Here is a 13,494-nt window from a genome sequence, read left to right as displayed (position 1 = left end):
CCTTTTGGCAAGAGGGTGCAACGATGGCTGCCCCACCTAGTTGCGCAGAAACACGGCGCAGAACCGCGGACGGGTTTCCAATCGTTCAATTATTCCATTCGCGGCGCGACGCGTTTCCGTTCCGGGACGGGAAACGATATGAATTCATCGCTGATCCATCGATCGAAGGCGTCTCGGATGCGACGATCGGGCGCAGGTGTTCGACATCGTTCGAAATGGAGGACAGTAGATCGGGAAAGTAATCGTCAATCGTTCGATTCGAAGAGTCAATTAACGGTTGTTGACTTTATGAGCCATTCTCTGCGAGAGTATCGACCTATTAATATGAAAAAAAAATGTTAATTCGCAAAACCTGAATCACGAATGTGTTTTTCGTGGTATCGATTGCTTGGTAGGAGCGGATTACCTATCTTCTAATTATTCCAACTATCACAGGATGCGATTAATTATTTTTCAAGGAAAGATCTTCACACAGGATGTTCTGTGTGGAAACGGAGATTTATGGAAACACGAAGACCTTCTGCACACCTTTACGAGCCAGTCTGGAATCTAAAAATAATTGCAAATTGTACTCGAACAATAAATGGTTTTTACAAGATTATTTAACGGGTATTTATTTATGTACCTTTTGTTGATACTTCGTCGTTTATTTACGACCATGTTTAAAAATTACGCGTTGGAGAAACTATGGGCAAACAGGTTCGCAACGGTGGCTCCCGTGAAATTAAATAACATCGTATATTTATGATCATAATATCGAAATATTCTTACGCAACCAATTCGAAAGGTTTATAGCTTCTACGAATTTCTAAAAAAAAATGCAATTATTAACCCGCGTGGAATCGTTGCATTATGCAATATTTCCCTAATATCAACGTGCGATTTTCTAGTTTCTGGTTTCCTAACCCAACTTTCCTTTTCTCGACTCGCATAATTCCCAACGATTTTATTAAAAACTAGGAAGAAGACTTTAAATACTAAATTTTTGTATTTGAAATAATATTTTGGTAGAATATTAATTATATTTTTTATGGTTTCATAGTGTCCATTAGTGTCTAACCTAACTTTCCTTTTCCCAATTCTCAATTTCAACGATTTTATTAAAAAATTCTCAAAGAAGACTCGATCTTAAACATTAAATATTCGAAATAACATTCTGGTAGAATATTAATTATATTTTTTATAGTTCTATAGTGTCCATTAGTGTCTAACCTAACTTTCCTTTTCCCAATTCCCAATTTCAAGGATTTTATTCAAAACTCTAGGAAGATGACTCGATCTGAAAAATTAAATTTTAGTAAAAATTCGAAATACTATTTTGGTAGAATATTAATTCTATTTTTTATGGTTTGATAGCGTCCATTAGTGTCTAACCTAACTTTCCTTTTCTCAATTCCCACCTGCAACGATTTTATTCAAAATTTCACAAAGAAGACTCGATCTTAAACATTAAATATTCGAAATAACATTCTGGTAGAATATTAATTATATTTTTTATGGTTCTATAGTGTCCATTAGTGTCTAACCTAACTTTCCTTTTCCCAATTCCCAATTTCAAGGATTTTATTCAAAACTCTAGGAAGATGACTCGATCTGAAAAATTAAATTTTAGTAAAAATTCGAAATACTATTTTGGTAGAATATTAATTCTATTTTTTATGGTTCGATAGCGTCCATTAGTGTCTAACCTAACTTTCCTTTTCTCAATTCCCAACTGCAACGATTTTATTCAAAATTTCACGAAGAAGACTCGATTTTAAACATTAAATATTCGAAATAACATTCTGGTAGAATATTAATTATATTTTTTATGGTTCTATAGTGTCCATTAGTGTCTAACCTAACTTTCCTTTTCCCAATTCCCAATTTCAAGGATTTTATTCAAAACTCTAGGAAGATGACTCGATCTGAAAAATTAAATTTTAGTAAAAATTCGAAATACTATTTTGGTAGAATATTAATTCTATTTTTTATGGTTCGATAGCGTCCATTAGTGTCTAACCTAACTTTCCTTTTCTCAATTCCCACCTGCAACGATTTTATTCAAAATTTCACGAAGAAGACTCGATTTTAAACATTAAATATTCGAAATAACATTCTGGTAGAATATTAATTATATTTTTTATGGTTCTATAGTGTCCATTAGTGTCTAACCTAACTTTCCTTTTCCCAATTCCCAATTTCAAGGATTTTATTCAAAACTCTAGGAAGATGACTCGATCTGAAAAATTAAATTTTAGTAAAAATTCGAAATACTATTTTGGTGGAATATTAATTATATTTTTCATGGTTTTATAGTGTCCATTAGTGTCTAACCTAACTTTCCTTTTCCCAATTCTCAACTGCAACGATTTTATTCAAAATTTCACGAAGAAGACTCGATTTTAAACATTAAATATTCGAAATAACATTCTGGTAGAATATTAATTATATTTTTTATAGTTTTATAGTGTCCATTAGTGTCTAACCTAACTTTCCTTTTCCCAATTCCCAATTTCAAGGATTTTATTCAAAACTCTAGGAAGATGACTCGATCTGAAAAATTAAATTTTAGTAAAAATTCGAAATACTATTTTGGTGGAATATTAATTATATTTTTCATGGTTTGATAGCGTCCATTAGTGTCTAACCTAACTTTCCTTTTCTCAATTCCCACCTGCAACGATTTTATTCAAAATTTCACGAAGAAGACTCGATTTTAAACATTAAATATTCGAAATAACATTCTGGTAGAATATTAATTATATTTTTTATGGTTCTATAGTGTCCATTAGTGTCTAACCTAACTTTCCTTTTCCCAATTCCCAATTTCAAGGATTTTATTCAAAACTCTAGGAAGATGACTCGATCTGAAAAATTAAATTTTAGTAAAAATTCGAAATACTATTTTGGTAGAATATTAATTCTATTTTTTATGGTTCGATAGCGTCCATTAGTGTCTAACCTAACTTTCCTTTTCCCAATTCTCAACTGCAACGATTTTATTCAAAATTTCACGAAGAAGACTCGATTTTAAACATTAAATATTCGAAATAACATTCTGGTAGAATATTAATTATATTTTTTATAGTTTCATAGTGTCCATTAGTGTCTAACCTAACTTTCCTTTTCCCAATTCCCAATTTCAAGGATTTTATTCAAAACTCTAGGAAGATGACTCGATCTGAAAAATTAAATTTTAGTAAAAATTCGAAATACTATTTTGGTAGAATATTAATTCTATTTTTTATGGTTCGATAGCGTCCATTAGTGTCTAACCTAACTTTCCTTTTCTCAATTCCCACCTGCAACGATTTTATTCAAAATTTCACGAAGAAGACTCGATCTTAAACATTAAATATTCGAAATAACATTCTGGTAGAATATTAATTATATTTTTTATAGTTTCATAGTGTCCATTAGTGTCTAACCTAACTTTCCTTTTCCCAATTCCCAATTTCAAGGATTTTATTCAAAACTCTAGGAAGATGACTCGATCTGAAAAATTAAATTTTAGTAAAAATTCGAAATACTATTTTGGTAGAATATTAATTCTATTTTTTATGGTTTGATAGCGTCCATTAGTGTCTAACCTAACTTTTCTTTTCTTAATTCCCACCTGCAACGATTTTATTCAAAATTTCACGAAGAAGACTCGATTTTAAACATTAAATATTCGAAATAACATTCTGGTAGAATATTAATTATATTTTTTATGGTTCTATAGTGTCCATTAGTGTCTAACCTAACTTTCCTTTTCCCAATTCCCAATTTCAAGGATTTTATTCAAAACTCTAGGAAGATGACTCGATCTGAAAAATTAAATTTTAGTAAAAATCCGTAATACTATTTTGGTAGAATATTAATTCTATTTTTTATGGTTCTATAGTGTCCATTAGTGTCTAACCTAACTTTCCTTTTCTCAATTCCCACCTGCAACGATTTTATTCAAAATTTCACGAAGAAGACTCGATCTTAAACATTAAATATTCGAAATAACATTCTGGTAGAATATTAATTATATTTTTTATGGTTCTATAGTGTCCATTAGTGTCTAACCTAACTTTCCTTTTCCCAATTCCCAATTTCAAGGATTTTATTCAAAACTCTAGGAAGATGACTCGATCTGAAAAATTAAATTTTAGTAAAAATTCGAAATACTATTTTGGTGGAATATTAATTATATTCTTCATGGTTTTATAGTGTCCATTAGTGTCTAACCTAACTTTTCTTTTCTTAATTCCCAATTTCAACGATTTTATTAAAAACTTCACGAAGAAGGCTCGATCTGAAAAATTAGATTTTAGTAAAAATTCGAAATAACATTTTAATCGAATATGAATGATATTATGTATAGTTTGAGTGTCCATTGACTCGTGGACGGAAGTGTGCGTGGTTTGTCGAAGATTGAGAACGTTGAAAAAAAATAAGCTGGCTAATAAGTTGCGCAACATAGTATCGCAATTATGATTCGCACCGTTGCTCTTGTCTTTCCCTCCATCTCTAACGGTAGCAGGAACTAATGACCGTATTCGAGTCCGTCGTTTCCATCCATTTACACAAAGCCTGTGTCTATATACCTTCGAATTAAAGCAAGGAAATTGTTCAGCGAGGCAACGAGAATAATTAACGATTTAATAACTGAAATTAAAAGTGTATACCGTATGCATACGCACTTGAAAAAGAAAAACTAATCTCGCGCCTAGTCTTTGGCTCGTTGGCCATGAATTTTCAGACCTCACTCCCGCTATTCATACTATTTATAAACAGAGATCATACCAAAACAATTCTCTAAAGAATTGATCGAATTAAAATATTTTCTGTTCACCGTCGTTCATAAAAAGTGAGGTTATGAAAAATGATTGCAAACGTCTGCTCGACGAGCCGTGAACGAACGTTTCCATATACGTATTCGCCCTAGATTTTTCCCCACGTATTTTGCATAAATTGAAAAAAGAATATTTTATTCTTCGATTCCTTCCTCGCTCTTTTCACTCTCGATCGATAGGAACGATCGATGGTCGTTTACAGATCACTTAAAAGGGAATCGTGTAAAAAAGTCTGCTCTCCCACATAATCCTGCGCGTCACACGCGACCGCGTTCCGCGAACGCGCAGGATACACAACATCCCGAGGGCAATGGATCGGTTCCCGTCGTTGCACGCGTAGGAAGTCATGCCACTTGCCAAACCACTATAACCATGGCTTCTACCTACTTTTACCTCCGGTCGACCTTCGTTTCCACGATCATTTCGTACCGAAAACGTCCTCTGCAGTTACCATAAGCTTCGTCACATACCGAGGTGCAACATCGCTTCACTTATCCAAACAAATCTGTTAAGACACAACCCGTTTAAAAGTCAAAGGGATTAACTCCGCTTTAGTGACCGTAACAAAGAGTCAGAGGGCGCCCTGGTCAGCGCAAAAGTATTCTTTAATCGGGGAGTGGAGGTTCCTTACGGTGACGATGGAAATAAAAGTAATCGGTGAAATCACGGCAGGAAAGGTGACTCACCTGTTCTTACGCGGCAGTGTCGTAACAGCCACGTTCAAGGATCTCTCGTAACACCGATCGTCCTTCTTGGGTCGCCTGGCCAGGTCGCTGCAGACGCCCTGCGTGAAGCTGTAGGTCCTCCTCTTCTTCAAACACAACATCCTCGCTCTCTAATGAACCCTCTTCCTTAGGTACGATCCTCGACTACCTCATGACGACTCTTCGACACTGGCAACTGCCTTCAAATCACTGCTTCCCGGTCCATTTCGTACGTCGCCTGTCGATGGACACGATTCCTTTGCACTGGTGATTCCCTGTCGCGGTTCTACAAGCACTTGCGCATCAAGTAACCACTTAAAGGTTAGGAGACGATTGGAGGAGCTGGATATGGGGTTGGTAGGCCTGCTTTGCACAGGGAAACCCCCCTTTTCCTGATTGTTAGGGATAAAACATGATGTTTTGTCAGAGAAACATTTGGTTCAAATAATAACTAGAATGAAGGGCACTTGTGTTCACTTTGCATGTAAAAGTTTCTATTATTGGGATTATTAGCATGAGATCTGGTGGTCTCTAAATCATTCTTTAATTAAAAACTATTTAGTTTGAGACAATTATCAAAGAAACATTTGGTTTAAATAATAACTAGGATAAGAGGTACTTGTGTTCAATTTGCATGTAAAAATTGCTATTATTGGGACTATTAGCATGAGATCTGGTGGTCTCTAATCATTCTTTAATTAATAAATATTTACTCTGAGACAGTAAAAGTCAAAAGAGACAATTATCAAAGAAACATTTGGTTCAAACAATAACTAGAATACTTGTATCCAATTTGCATATAAAAATTGCTATTATGGGGACTATTAGTATGAGATCTGGTGTTCCCTGATCAATCTTTAATTAAAAACTATTTACCCAGAGACAATAAAAGTCAAAAAAGACAATTTGAGTGATACAATATTCATCTTTTCCAGGAATTCTAATCAGCAATGAAGAAACATTGATCCCCAAGTCAACAAGAGTCAAAACACATCAGAAAAAAAATATTCTAATAAAAACTGCTATTATGGGGATTATTAGTATGAGATCTGGTGTTCCCTGATCACTCTTTAATTAAAAACTATTTACTCTGAGACAATAAAAGTCAAAAGAGACAATTATCAAAGAAACATTTGGTTCAAACAATAACTAGAATACTTGTATCCAATTTGCATATAAAAATTGCTATTATGGGGACTATTAGTATGAGATCTGGTGTTCCCTGATCACTCTTTAATTAAAAACTATTTACCCAGAGACAATAAAAGTCAAAAAAGACAATTTGAGTGATACAATATTCATCTTTTCCAGGAATTCTAATCAGCAATGAAGAAACATTGATCCCCAAGTCAACAAGAGTCAAAACACATCAGAAAAAAAATATTCTAATAAAAACTGCTATTATGGGGATTATTAGTATGAGATCTGGTGTTCCCTGATCACTCTTTAATTAAAAACTATTTACCCTGAGACAATAAAAGTCAAAAGAGACAATTATCAAAGAAACATTTGGTTCAAACAATAACTAGAATACTTGTATCCAATTTGCATATAAAAATTGCTATTATGGGGACTATTAGTATGAGATCTGGTGTTCCCTGATCACTCTTTAATTAAAAACTATTTACCCTGAGACAATAAAAGTCAAAAAAGACAATTTGAGTGATACAATATTCATCTTTTCCAGGAATTCTAATCAGCAATGAAGAAACATTGATCCCCAAGTCAACAAGAGTCAAAACACATCAGAAAAAAAATATTCTAATAAAAACTGCTATTATGGGGATTATTAGTATGAGATCTGGTGTTCCCTGATCACTCTTTAATTAAAAACTATTTACCCTGAGACAATAAAAGTCAAAAGAGACAATTATCAAAGAAACATTTGGTTCAAACAATAACTAAAATACTTGTATCCAATTTGCATATAAAAATTGCTATTATGGGGACTATTAGTATGAGATCTGGTGTTCCCTGATCAATCTTTAATTAAAAACTATTTACCCTGAGACAATAAAAGTCAAAAAAGACAATTTGAGTGATACAATATTCATCTTTTCCAGGAATTCTAATCAGCAATGAAGAAACATTGATCCCCAAGTCAACAAGAGTCAAAACACATCAGAAAAAAAATATTCTAATAAAAATTGCTATTATGGGGATTATTAGTATGAGATCTGGTGTTCCCTGATCACTCTTTAATTAAAAACTATTTACCCTGAGACAATAAAAGTCAAAAGAGACAATTATCAAAGAAACATTTGGTTCAAACAATAACTAGAATACTTGTATCCAATTTGCATATAAAAATTGCTATTATGGGGACTATTAGTATGAGATCTGGTGTTCCCTGATCAATCTTTAATTAAAAACTATTTACCCTGAGACAATAAAAGTCAAAAAAGACAATTTGAGTGATACAATATTCATCTTTTCTAGGAATTCTAATCAGCAATGAAGAAACATTGATCCCCAAGTCAACAAGAGTCAAAACACATCAGAAAAAAAATATTCTAATAAAAACTGCTATTATGGGGATTATTAGTATGAGATCTGGTGTTCCCTGATCACTCTTTAATTAAAAACTATTTACTCTGAGACAATAAAAGTCAAAAGAGACAATTATCAAAGAAACATTTGGTTCAAACAATAACTAGAATACTTGTATCCAATTTGCATATAAAAATTGCTATTATGGGGACTATTAGTATGAGATCTGGTGTTCCCTGATCAATCTTTAATTAAAAACTATTTACCCTGAGACAATAAAAGTCAAAAAAGACAATTTGAGTGATACAATATTCATCTTTTCTAGGAATTCTAATCAGCAATGAAGAAACATTGATCCCCAAGTCAACAAGAGTCGAAACACATCAGAAAAAAAATATTCTAATAAAAATTGCTATTATGGGGATTATTAGTATGAGATCTGGTGTTCCCTGATCACTCTTTAATTAAAAACTATTTACCCTGAGACAATAAAAGTCAAAAGAGACAATTATCAAAGAAACATTTGGTTCAAACAATAACTAGAATACTTGTATCCAATTTGCATATAAAAATTGCTATTATGGGGACTATTAGTATGAGATCTGGTGTTCCCTGATCACTCTTTAATTAAAAACTATTTACCCTGAGACAATAAAAGTCAAAAAAGACAATTTGAGTGATACAATATTCATCTTTTCCAGGAATTCTAATCAGCAATGAAGAAACATTGATCCCCAAGTCAACAAGAGTCGAAACACATCAGAAAAAAAATATTCTAATAAAAATTGCTATTATGGGGATTATTAGTATGAGATCTGGTGTTCCCTGATCACTCTTTAATTAAAAACTATTTACCCTGAGACAGTAAAAGTCAAAAGAGACGATAATCAAAGAAACATTTGGTTCAAACAATAACTAGAATACTTGTATCCAATTTGCATATAAAAATTGCTATTATGGGGACTATTAGTATGAGATCTGGTGTTCCCTGATCACTCTTTAATTAAAAACTATTTACCCTGAGACAATAAAAGTCAAAAAAGACAATTTGAGTGATACAATATTCATCTTTTCCAGGAATTCTAATCAGCAATGAAGAAACATTGATCCCCAAGTCAACAAGAGTCAAAACACACCAGAAAAAAGAATATTCTATGTCTGTTAGAGGAGGATTCGACGTCCAGAATGTAGTTTTACCTTCTTCACTCGCTTTCCTAATAAAAGAGACACTGGTTTCCACTAACAGTCGAAAGGAATGATGGGAGATTACAGAACTGGTTCGCTGGGTCCCGATTCGATAACGGAATTGATATTATCGGAATCGAGAGTTGAAGATTCGAGTCTAGAATGTGATTTCGAACCGACCGGAACCGAGACTGCAAGCGATAGATAGCTTGTTCCCGATGGCGACGCGAGGCGAGGCGAGAGACGTTAGGCTCGCAGCGAAGTTATAACTGTACTGAAGGCTGCCTTCGGAATCTTTCCTTGAGCCCCCTCCCTGTCCCCCTCCCAGTGATAATGACCCCCATGAAAATTACAGAGTCCACCGGACTCCCTGATCCTGGACCCGCATGAGCTCCATTAAAATTACTGTTTCCTTTCCGTTCTTTTAACCCATTAGAATGGCAATTGTACGATTACAATTATTTTAAACAATCGAACTCTTTTGTCTACGCTGAGTCGTCCTATTTATACAATATTTATTAAAACTTTGATGGCCAAGATGGTCACCGGAAACCGTTTGAAAGATGGCGAAAAATTCAATTTCTTTTATCCTTTAATTTTTAATTTAATATAATATTTTTATAAATATTTTAATTGAGAAATCGCGAGATTACAAATTTAGTTTCGACTCGTTTTTGATTTATACAATTATCTGGAAAACTAAGAATTGAATTTTTTCACAAACTTTTACAAATAATTGCGAGACGCGTAATTAAGTTTTACAGCGGTGGTTGCGCAATACCGAGAGTGGCGTTGCGTTCCAGCGTCGTAAATTCCGAGCGAAAAGCACGAAGGTGGAAAGTGCTCGATTACGTGAACGGCCACGCTTTTGTTATTCCCCACGTTCCGTGGTCTCTGTTTGAAAATTCGTAATCGGCGATCGTCGCCGATTTGGCGCCACGTACGACACTCGGGGAGAGTAAACGGAATTCGAAAGAAGCGTCTGTTGGTTTTCCCTTTGTTGAATGCAAATTCAGGATCCTCTCTGTCTTGCAATCTTTAAACAATTTAACAATCTTCAAATGGTAATTTCTTCTTAATTAGTTGATTAAACAATTAATTCAAGGTGCTCTCTTTTCAGATCTGATTCCTGGAATTTATCTCTTGATCTTCATTGAAGTTGGGATGGATCACGTTTCTCCTGTGGATAGATCAGTAACAAGGGAAATTAAAATTTGGAAACTTGAAAAATAGAACTGAATGAAAAATTATTGGCAATACAGACCAATATGGAATCCTTGGATGAGTAGTTGCATCCAATGTATTTTTTGGGCCCACCTTTCTGGGACTTCAGGGCCCCATTATCATATTTGTGTCATTCTTACCAGGAGGCTATAGAAAACACTGGAGGAAATTACAGGAATTCTTTGTTCAGAGCTGGGCATCAAATGATTCATTTGGAATAATCGATTAATGGATACATTTGTAAATTTAGTCGTCGTTTCATAGAATATTTGGACTCCTATATCAGAAGATCCATCAACATGGTCTGTAGATTAATTAGAATTTTTGTTATAACATTACTTTGACGTTTTCACTAAGTAATGGTTTTAATAGATAACAGATTACTCGATGGTCAACAGTGGTCAGCTCATGGTCAAAAGAGAGGGTGATCTCAAGGTCAGCTGTCCAGTGAAGGGTCAGGAATAGCCAAAAAGTAGAACCAATCGAAATTGTCTTTTAAATTAGACGATCTTAACTGTTAACTTTGCCTTTGGCTTTGACCCTGAGTCTCCCCACCCTTCCATAATCGTAGATAAGGCTCGAGTGGCCTCGCTGATGCAGTCATCCTTCAGTCGCGTCGCGAATTCGGGAGTGTGCACATGGCCAGAGGGTACTACCGAGGGATGCTGACCACTGGTGACCTCTGCTGACCACTACTGACCAGAACTGACCACTACTGACCAGTGCTGCCCTCTACTGACCACTACTGACCAGAACTGACCACTACTGACCAGTGCCGGACCGCGATGACCAATGGTAAGAACTGTTCAAAAATCCTCTCCCCACTTCTATTTAATTGTTTCTTCTCAATTTTACTTGACTGAACTGCCTGAATACACCTATTACAATAGAAATGTTTCTTTGCTTTACAGATGACCCACTGGTAACTACCTATGTACAGACAGCAAGTAGTAAGTCCATTCATTTATATTATTAATACCAAATTTACCTTGTCGATTTTATTTGATCGATGTTAATTCAACTGTGTCTATCTATCCAATTTTATTTGACTACTATGAATGTTTCCTTGCTCAATTTTTGTTTCCCTTCATCTCTAAAATTTGTATCCTCCTTCAGCTAGGTCATCAATAATTTCTGTAATCATTTCTTACTTTACTTTCACATTATTTGGGGAATTTTTGTCTCTCATTGCGTCGGTATGGGCAGAATGGTTCAAACATTTCTATTTTGAAGTTATTTCCAAAATTCTCGTCTCTCATTGCACCGATATAACAATACTTAGTTCAAAAATTTCTACTTTGGGGCTATTTCGAAAATTCTTGTCTCTCCTCGCCTCCATACAAATAGAATACTCGTTTCGAAAATTTCTATTTCGACGTCGTTCCAAAAACTCTTACAATGTTTATCATGACTAATGAGGCTTCTATTTCTCTACATACGTTTCTTCATGTGTAACATTACATTCCCCCAATACATCATCTCAACATTCCACTGCTCAATACTCCATCAATTCCTCAGTATTCATTAAATTTCTCTAACAAGTTACTAATAAACCTGCCAATTTCTGTTCCAGTTTAACTCCAGATCAATCGCAAGGACATCGAGGGCTAGAACCTAGGGACATTTGATTCCAAGTCGATTAGATTTAAGCTCCAAGGTCGCGAATCTTAAAATTAACGTCGAAGACTTCTTCGTTGCTCGTACCTCCGCGTCGTACCAAGCAATTATTTAACAAGTAGCTTCTCTCTCGCTCGTTCCCCCCGTTCCTAGCTTCGATCACCGCTGTCTCGTCGATCGAGACATGTGATCGACCGTGTGGCTGGTCCTGGAAGATCCAACCGCCTTCCCATTGGTAGCTCGATCCAGGGAGAATGGTACTCTGCTGGAAGATGTGGAGCTTCCGTGTCCCGCGGAAGCGCACACCTTCCAGCGGAAGTCGACACTGTTTCAGGTACTCTCTCCATGTCAGACAGCTTGAGTCGGGTCCTTCGGGCTCCCGGCGGGTTGCTTTGGAGAAATGGAGACCTTCGATTCGGAGTCGCAGCCGTCCACTTTCCCGTAGAGATCGAGATAGCAAGGGCAGTAGGTTCGATCCGCGGATCATCTGCACGGTACAGCCATCGCGTCGCGTCGGGTCGCGTGTCCCACGATTTAGCTTCGTCCTCTTTGATAAAATAATTGCTTGGTACAATCGAATCGGAAGACAGAATGAACCTTGTTCTCTTCTATCTTCTGAATTTTGTTTCTCCCATCGGTCAGACTCGAGCTTCGACGTTGATTTTAAGTCCCTATCGTATCCACGCGACCTGCCAAGTAATTATTTAACGAGTAGCTTCTTTCGTCTCGTTCTCTCGTTTCTTGCTTCGATCACCGCTGTCTCATCCGTTGAAACACGTGATCGGCCGTCCAGTTCGTCCGAAAGATCCAGTCGCCTGCCAGTGATAGATCGATTGCTAGAAATAGAAATCAATCTACCAAAGGTAGTGTCGATTCGATCCAAAGATCCGCTGCACGGTTCAGCATCGCGTCGCGTTCACCCTCCTATTAGCTTCATCCCTCTTTTCAAAGGGAATAATCACTTGGCAGAAGTAAACTGGAAGATCGAAGGAACGTTTGGTTTCTTCTATCTCTCTGGTTTAGCAGTTCCTAGGAACAAGGGAGATCGATGGAACCTGGATTCCATCTATCTCCCTTCGGGTCTCCAGTCGCAGCAACCTCCTCGTGGTGAGACCTGGTAATCGGTGTTGCCCAGGATAGAAAAGTACTTCTAACGTGGGCACCACCGAGCTAATGGCTGCGAATTTAGAAGATATAATATGTCTAACTGTCTTAGTAGAACTTTGAGTTGTAGTTTCATCCCTGAAATTTGTTTTATTCAAGTTTTAATAAGGTGTTGTCAAGTACATAAGGTGTGAAGTCTAGTTGTATACCTCATCTGTTGTAATTCAGAGTCAATGGTTACTAATTCTCCAAATAAATTGTTCAAAACTCTTAATAGAACTTTGAATTGAAGTTTCACCCCCGAAATTTGTTTTATTAAAATTTTAATGAGGTGTAATCAAATATATAAGATGTAAGGTGTA

The sequence above is a fragment of the Colletes gigas genome, unplaced genomic scaffold (assembly GCF_013123115.1).
Source record: "Colletes gigas isolate AHSC1104 unplaced genomic scaffold, ASM1312311v1 Colletes_gigas_Sc00034, whole genome shotgun sequence".
Lineage (NCBI taxonomy): Eukaryota > Metazoa > Arthropoda > Insecta > Hymenoptera > Colletidae > Colletes > Colletes gigas.
This window is presented reverse-complemented; position numbering follows the sequence as displayed.